The sequence below is a fragment of the Chiloscyllium plagiosum genome, chromosome 2, assembly GCF_004010195.1.
Source record: "Chiloscyllium plagiosum isolate BGI_BamShark_2017 chromosome 2, ASM401019v2, whole genome shotgun sequence".
Taxonomy (NCBI): Eukaryota; Metazoa; Chordata; class Chondrichthyes; order Orectolobiformes; family Hemiscylliidae; genus Chiloscyllium; species Chiloscyllium plagiosum.
Genome location: NC_057711.1, coordinates 92408689 through 92418120, shown reverse-complemented (window position 1 = coordinate 92418120; position 9432 = coordinate 92408689).

Genomic DNA, 9432 nt, shown 5'->3' with positions numbered 1-9432 from the left:
GAAGAACTCCTCCGGGATAGCTTGGAATTAGTGGACTGGATCACATTCAAGAATTCAGCAGACAACCTAGACAAGTCTGCCACCACCATCATGGACTTCATTAACAAGTGCCAAAAAAGTCAATCCGTGTGTTCCCCAACTGGAAATGTTGGGTGCACTGGGAAATCCACTGCCTATGGAAGACCAGGCATGCAGCATTCAAGTCTGATGACCCAGGCCAACGGAGAAAATCTAGAAATGATCTCCGCAAAGCCATCAGAGATGCAAAGAGGCAGTACTAAACCAAATTAGAGGCTAAAACTAACCATGTAGACACTGCCTATAGCAAGGCTTACACTACATAACATACAAAATGAAGCAGAGCAAGACAGCGGACAAAAATACAACCCTCCCCGATGCGCTCAATACGTTCTATGCTTGTTTAAGCAGAATGTCACCTGCTCCAATAGCCCCAGACGCACCAGTTCCCTCTGTCACTGCTGCAGGTGTCAGATCAGTCTTCCTGAGAGTAAATCTAAAGACAGTGACTAGCCCACGCAGAGTCCCTGCGTTAGATCCTGTACAAACCAACAAGCGGAGGTGTTTGCTGACATCTTCAACCTCATTGCTCTAATCTGAAGTCCTCACCTTCAAGAAGACCTCCATTATCCCGGTACCAAAGAAAACCGATGCCTTAACAACTACCATCCAGTGGCTCTGATCTCCATAATCATGAAGAGCTTTGAGAGGCTAGTTATGGCCCACCTCAACTCTAGTGTCCCAGCCTTCCCTGCAATTTTCCAACATTGGTCACTATTTCCCCAACCCTACACTCATCTTTGGACTATCTGGATAACAAAGACACCTGCATCAGGCTCCTACTCATCAATTGCAGCTCTGTCTTCAGCATCATAATCCCAATGAGACTAATCTCAAAACTCCAAGACCTAGGTCTCGGCTCTGTTCTCTGCAAAAGCATCCTCAGCCTCCTGACCCACAGACCACAATCAGTAAAGAGAGAACATAGCACCTCCTGCACAATAATCTTCAAAACTGGCACCCTGCAGGGGTGCGTTTTCAGTCCCCTTCTGTACACTCACGCCTGTGTAGCCCAACTGTGTATGAATGATAAAAACACACAAGTTTACCAAAATCAAAGGTGGAGGATAAGAGTTGTTGCTTTTTGGGGGGTATCTACAGCATTGGAGCAGTTTCCCTCAAATATTTTGAGTAGTAAGTACTTTTTCATAAGAAACTCTGGAAAAAATGAAGAGGTCAAAACAATACCACTTTATAAAAGGAGGAAGACAGAGAAGCTGATACCATGTGGTCCGTGAAACAAACAAGCAGTGAGCCAGCACAGCTGACTGTCTCTGCTATTTACTTTCAAGTATCTCTGGAGGGTGGAATTGCTTCTAAGAAAATTAAACAAATAGTGAAATTCACACCTGACATTGGAGAAAACTGAGTGGGGAAGCTCACAGCAGGGGAGCAGCTAAGTGGCTTTTTCTTAAAAAGTGTAACGTTACATTTTTCTTTGTAAGTCTAAACTACTGAGCAGTGGGTTTTTTTTAATTGAGATCTGTCTCTTGATTAAACTTTAAAAATATAAAACAGATACGAAGTTCTCCGGAAAAGTGGTTTTAGACCAATAAGACGGTGTTATTTTCTGAGTCTGTAGATTTTTAAGGTGCAAAGCTGGCATTTAGTAGAATCTTGCTCTTCCTGTCAGATGTAGGACGTTAGGGAGAATAGTGAGAACAGAGATCAGTCTGAGACGACTGCAGTTGGGGAAAGGAATGAGTCAAGCAGTCAGGGCAGGCAGGGGCAAAGCAGAGAACAATAGGACTGATAAATTAAACTTCATTTATGTGAATGCAAGAGCCTAACAGGTAAGACACATGAAATCAGGACACGGTTGACAGCATGGGACTGAGACATCATAGTGATTACAGAAACGTAGCTCAGTGACTGGCAGCTTAATGCTCCAGGGTATAGATACTGTAGGAAGGATAGAAAGGGACCAAGAGAGGAGTGGCATTTTTGATTAGGATAACATTATGACTGTACTTAGGGATGAAATTCCTGGGAGTATGTTCAGGGAAGTTGTTAGGGTGGAACTCAGAAATAAGAAAGGGATCATTGCCTGATTGGGATTGTCAGCAGAAAATTGAAACAAATTTGAAAGGGGATCTCAACAATCGACATGGTGGCTAAGTGGTTAACTGCTGCCTCACAGTACCAGGGACCCAGGTTTGAATCCTGGGTCGGGCGACTGTCCACTGGATGCTCCAGTTCCCCCCCCCACAATCCGAAGATATGCATGTCGGTGAATTTGGCCATACTAAATTGCCCATAGTGGTAAGTGCATTAGTCAGCGGTAAACATAGGGCAGGGGAATGGGTCAGAATGGGTTACTCTTTTGAAGGGTCAGTGTGGACTTTTTGGGCTGAAGGGCTTGTTTCCATACTGTAGGGAATCTAATTTAATCTGTAGGAATAATAGGATGGTAACAGGCGGGGATTTTAAGTTTCCAAACATAGACAAGGACTGTCATAGTGTTAAGGGTTTGGATGGAGAGGAATTTAAGTGTGTGTGAGAAAGTTTTCTGATTCAGTATGTGGATTTACCTACTGGGGAAGGTGCAAAACTTGACTTACGTTTGGGAAATAAGGCAAAGAATTGACTGAGGTGTCTGTGGGGGAGCACCTTGGGGCCAGTGATCGTAATTCTATTAGAACATAGAACATTACAGAGCAGTACAGGCCCTACAGCCCTCGATGTTTTCACAGGGCGATGCAACAATCTGAAGACCATCTAACTTGCACTATTACATTCTCGTCAATATAACTATCAAATGACCATTTAAATGCCCATAAAGTTGGTAAATCTACAACTGTTGCAGGCAGTGCGTTCCATACCCCTACTACTCTCTGAGTAAAGAAACTCTGACCTCTGTCCTATATCAAGCTATGCCCCCTCGTGCTAGCCCTCACCATCCTAGGAAAAAGGCTCTCACTGTCCATCCTATCTAATGCTCTGATTACCTTACGTGTCTCAATTAAGCCACCTCTTAACCTTCTTCTCTCTAAATAAAACAGCCTCAAGTCCCTCAACCTTTCCTCAGAAGACCTTCCCTCTATACCAGTAAAGCTCCTCTGAACCCTTTCCAAAGCTTCCACATCCTTCCGCATGCAGTACTCCAAGTGAGGCTGCACCAGAGTTTTGTGCAGCTGTAGCTTGACCACACGGTTCTGAAACTCGACCCCCTCTTCCAATAAAAGCTAACACACTGTATGTCTTCTGATTAACCTGTGTGGTAACTCTGAGGGATCTATGTACATGGACAGCAAGATCTGTCTGTTCATGTACACTACCGTTCACCCAGTATCCTGTTACTGCTTCTAAAGTGAATCACCTCACACTTCTCTGCCTTAAACTCGAATTTTCCACCTCTCAGCCCAGCTCTGCAGCTTTTCTATGTTCGTCTGTAACCTACCACATCCTTCGGCACTATCTACAACTGTATTGACCTTAGTGTCATCTGCAAATTTACTAGCCCATCTTTCTACACCCTCATCCAGGTCGTTTTTGAAAATGACAAACAGCAGTGGCCCCAAAACCGATCCTTGTGGTACACCACCACTGAATTCCAGGATGAGCATTTCCCATCAACCGCCACCCTCAGTCTTCTTTCAGCTCGCCAATTTCTGATCCAAACCAATAAATCACCCTCAGTTTCATGCCTCCATATTTTGTGCAGTAGATTACCATGGGGAACCTCCTCAAATGCCTTACTGAAATCCATATATACCACATCAACCACTTTGCCCTCATCCACCTGTTTGGTCACTTTCTCAAAGAACTCAATAAGGTTTGTGAGGCATGACCGAGCCATCACAAAACCATGTTGACTATCCCTAATCAACTTATTCCTCTCTAGATGATGAGAAATCCTATCTCTTATAACCTTTTCTAACACTTTACCCACAACCGAAGTAAGGCTCACTGGTCTATAATTACCAGGCTGTTCTACTCCCCTTCTTGTACAAGAAGACAACAGTTGCTATCCTCCAGTTTTCTGGTACTACTCCAGTAGACAATGACAACATAAAGATTAAAGCCAAAGGCTCGGCAATCTCCTCCCTGGCTCCCAGAGAATCCTAGGATAAATCCCATTGGTCCAGGGGATTTATCTATTTTCACACTTTCCAGAATTGCTAACACTTCCTCCTTCTGAACCTCAATCCCAACTAGTCTCATTTCTTGTATCTCGGTGTTCTAGAAGAATACAGCGCAGTACAGGCCCTTTGGCCCTCGATGTTGCGCCGATCCAAGCCCACCTAACCTATACCAGAATTGCTAACACTTCCTCCTTCTGAATCTCAATCCCAACTAGTCTCATTTCTTGTATCTCGGTGTTCTCATTGACAACATTGTCTTTTTCGAGCATGAATACTGATGAAAAGTATTAATTTAGTGCTTACTGTAGTTCTCTGACTCCACACACAGCTTCCCAAATTATCCTTGATTGGTCCTATTCTTACTCGAGTCATTCTTTTATCTCTTATATACCTATAGAAAGGTTTAGGTTTTCCCTTATCCTATCCGCCAACAACTTCCCATGACCCTTCTTTGCTCATCTTAGCTCTCTCTTTAGGTATTTTCTGGCTACCTTGTAACTCCAAGCACCCTAACTGAGCCTTCATGTCTCATCCTAACATAAGCTGCCTTCTTCCTCTTGACAAGAGATTCAACTTCCTTCGTAAACCATGGCTCCTGCACTCAAAAACTTCCTCCTTCTCTGACAGGTACATACTTATCAAGGTCACACGATAGCTGTTGTTTGAATAAGCTCCACATTTCTATTGTGCCCATCCTCTGCAGTTTCCTTCCCCATCTTATACATCCTAACTCTTGTCTAATCGCATCATAATTGCCTTTCCCCCAGCTGTAGCTCTTGCCCTCTGGTGTGTACCTATGCCTTTCCACTGCGAAAGTAAACATAACTGAATTGTAGTCACTGCCACCAAAGTGCTCACCTACCTCCAACTCTAACACCTGGCTGGGTTCATTACCCAGTACCAAATCTAATGTGACCTTGTGGGCCTGTCTGCATATTGTATTCCCAGTCAATATTTGGGAAGTTGAAGTTCCCCAAACCCTGGCACACTCACACTCCTTTCGAGAATCATCTTTGCTATCCTTTCCTCTACTGCTGAAAATGTGTTGCTGGAAAAGCGCAGCAGGTCAGGGAACAGGAGAATCGACGTTTCGGGCACAAGCCCTTCTTCAGGAAGGGCTATCCTTTCCTCTAAACCTCTGGAACTGTTTGGAGGCCTATAGAAAACTCCGAACAGAGTGACCTATCCTTTCTTGTTTCTAACCTCAGCCCATACTACCTCATTTGAAGAGTCTTCAACTGTCCTTTCTGCAGCCGTAATACTGTCCTTGACTAACAATGCCGCACCCCCCCTTCTTTTACCATCATCTCTGCTATTACTGAAACAGTTAAATCCCGGAACGTGCAACAACCATTCCTATCCTTGCTCTACCCATTATTCTGAAATGGCCACAACATCAAGGTCCCAGGTACCGACCCATGCTGCAAGTTCACCCACCTTATTCTGGATGCTCCTGGCATTGAAATAGACATACTTCAGACCAACTTCTTGCTTGCTGATGCCCTCTTGTGACCCTGAAACCTTATTTCAGACTTCGCTGTTCTCAACCTCCTGTATACTCGAACCACAATTTAGGTTCCCATCCCTCTGCTGAATTAATTTAAACCTACCTGAAGAGCATTAGCAAATCTTCCCCCAAGGATATTGGTGCCCCTCAAGTTCAGGTGAAGACCATCCTGTTTATAGAGGTCTCACCTACCACAGAAAGAGCCCCAATTATCCAGGAAACCAAAATCCTCTCTTCTGCACCATCCCTGTAACCATGTGTTCAACTCTTCTCTCTCTCCCTATTCCTCACCTCGCTAGCATGTGGCACGAGCAACAAACCAGAGATAACAACTCTGTTTATCCTAGCTCTAAGCTTCCACCCTAGCACCCTGAATTTCTGCCTTAAATCCCCATCTCTCTTCCTACCTATGTCATTAATACCTTTGGGGACCTCGACTTGGGGCTGCTCCCCCTCTCCTGCAAGCATCCCTAAAACACGATCAGAGACATCACAAACCCTGGCACCTGGGAAGCAACACACCAACCCATGAGAGTCTATTGTTCGAACAAAACGTCTTATCTGTTCTCCTCCCTACGGAGTCCCCATGACTAATGCTCTTCTCCTCTTCCCCCGTCCCTTCTGAGCAACAGGGACAGACTCTGTGCGAGGGTGCCCTCCCCACCCCCACCCCAACAGTATACTTGTTATTGAGAGGAACAGCCACAGAGATTCCCTGCACTGCCTGCCAGTTCCCTTTCCGTTCCCTGACAGTAAACCATCTCCCTTCTTGTACCTGAGATGTGACTACCTGATTAGATTAGATTAGATTCCCTACAGTGTGGAAACAGGCCCTTCAGTCCAACAAGTCCACACCGACCCTCCGAAGAGTAACACAGCCAGACCCATTTCCGTCTGACTAATGGGCAATTTAGCCAATTCACCTGGCCTGCACATCTTTGGACTGTGGGAGGAAACCAGAGCACCCAGACGAAACCCACGCAGATATTGGGAGAATGTGCAAACTCCCCACAGACAGTCGCCCGAGGCTGGAATCGAATCTAGGTCCCTGGTGTTGTGAGGCAGCAATGCAAACCACTGAGCCACTGTACCACCCTAATTCCTCCTTGTAATTCCTCTCAATAACACCCTCCGCCCTAATTACTTCCCTGTAATTCCTCTCAATAACACCTTTCACCTTCCGAATGATCCAAAATTCATCCAGCTCCAGGTCCAGTTCCCTAACACCGTTTTTGAGGAGCTGGAGTTAGATGCACTTCCCAAAGACAGTCAGTAGAGACACTGGTGGTGACCCTTGCCTCTTATGTTTTGCAGGAGGAACATTCAACTGCCCTTACCTCCATTCCCAAATATATAACCCAGCAATCCCATGTCCACTTCTGCTCAGTGTGCACTCTGCCAATATACGTGGTAAGTTTTTAAACTTTACTCTTACCTTCCCATTCGGCCTCTGGTCCTGGCTGTCGCTCCTCCCACTGCGACTGCTGCCGAGAAAAGGAAGTATTGGTTTCAAAACAGAGATGGAAAAGGATAGACTGGATCTAAAAGTAAAAGTTCTAAATTGGAGGAAAGTCAATTTTGAAGGTAGTGAGAAAGACCTTTCAAAAGTGGATTGGGCTTGGATATTCACAGGCAAGGGGACAGGTGGTAGCAGGAAGCCTTCAAAAATGAGATAACAAGAGTCCAGAGACAGTATGTTCCTTTTAGGGTGAAGGGCAAGGCTGATAGGTGTTAGGGAATGCTGGATGACTAGAGAAATTTAAATTTATGTCAAGAAAAAGAAGGAAGCATATGTCAGGTACAGGCAACAAGGATTGAGTGAATCCCTAGAAGAGTGCAAAGGCAGTAGGAGCATACTTAAGAGGGAAATCAGGATGGCAAAAAGGGATAGCTTTTGTAAATAGGGTTAAGGAGAATCCAAAGGGATTTTACAAATACCTTAAGGACGAAAGGATTACGAGGGAGAGAATAGGGCATTTTAAAGATCAGCAAGGCTGCATATATGTGGAAGCACAAGAGATGGAAAATGCTAAATGAGTATTTTGCATTAGTGGTTATTGTAGGGAAGGATACGGAAGCTAGTGAACTTAGAGAATTAAATAGCAACACCTTGAAAAATGTCCATTTCACAGAGGAGAAGATGCCAGACATCTTAAAACGCATTAAGGTGGATAAATCCCTGGACCTGACCATGAACTTTGTGCAAAGCTAGAGAAGTGATTACTGGGCCCCCTCACTGAAAGTCACAGGTGAGATGCTGGAAGACTAATGTGGTGCCACTATTTAAAAGTGAGGCTTTGTGGGTGGAGCTAAGAAATAAGAAGGGGATGTTGACGTCTTTGGGATTGTACTATAGGCCCCCAAGTAGTCAGCAGGAATTAGAGGAAGTAATTTGTAAGGAGATTAGGGAGACTTTCAGGAGCAATAGAGTTGTAATAGTAGGGGATTTTAATTTTCCAAACATAGGCTGGGACTATGAGAGAGCTCAGAAGAGCCAGGAGGAGACATGAGAAGTTGTTGGTGGATAGGATCAGGACAAACCCTAAGGCTTTCTATAGGTATTTAAGGAATACCTAGAATGACGAGAGTAAGATTAGGGCTAATCAAGGATAGCAGTGGGAAGTTATGTGTGGAGTCAGAGGAGGTAGGGGAAGCACTTAATGAATATTTTTTGACAGTATTCACTCGAGAAAATGACAATGTTGTCAAGGAGAATACTGAGATACAGGCTACTAGATAACTGAATGCTGAATAATTGAGGTTCTTCTGTAGTCTTTTCTTCTTACATGTCTTTTCTAGCTCCTGATCTTCTTTCTTCCCCATGTTCGAGGTGGATACATTAACAACATTTGTAGACATTTGGTCAAATACATGGATATGAAAGATTTAGAAGGATGTGGGCCAAGTTTAGGGAAATGGGGTTAGCATTGATGGACATTTTGGTCAGCACAGACCAGTTTGGATCAAAGGGCCTGTCTCCATGCTATAGGACTCATGACTTCATGACTGTACCAAGGAAAAAAAACCCTGATAGGAGTTACGTACAGGTCTGCTAGCAGTAGTTAGAACATGGGGAAGAAAGAAGATCAGGAGATAGAAAAGACATGTAAGAAGAAAAAACTACAGAAGGACCTCAATTATTCAGCATTCAGTTATCTGAATACCGGATTATCCGGCAAGATTGTAAGGTCCCGATGCTCGGCTAAACTATGTTATCCGGCATTCGATTATCTGAAATTCAGTTAACCGAACAAAGTACTATCTGCCTATGTCCTTCAGATAATTGAGGTTCCTCTGTATTACAATAATCACAGAGGACTTCAATGTGCAGGTGGCCTGGGAAAATTAGGTTTGTAGCAGATCTCAAGAAGAGGCATTGGTGGAATATCTACGAGTTGGCTTTGCGGCGCCTTCTAGTACAGCCCATGAGGGAATAACAATTCTAGATTTGGTGATGTGTAATGAGGCAGACCTGATAATGGAGCTTAAGGTGAAAGAACCCCTAGGGGCAGTGTCCATAGTAGGATAGAATTTATCCTGCAGTTTGAGAGAGAGAAACTGGAATCAGATGTAACAGTGTTGCAATTGAGTAAAGGTAACTACAAAGATGTGAGGGAGCAACTGATTGGATGGGGAAAGTGAGGACTGCAGATGCTGGAGCTCAGAGCTGAAAAATGTGTTGCTGGAAAAGCACAGCAGGTCAGGTAGCATCCAAGGAACAGGAGAATCGACGTTTCGGGCATAAGCCCTTCTTCAGGAATG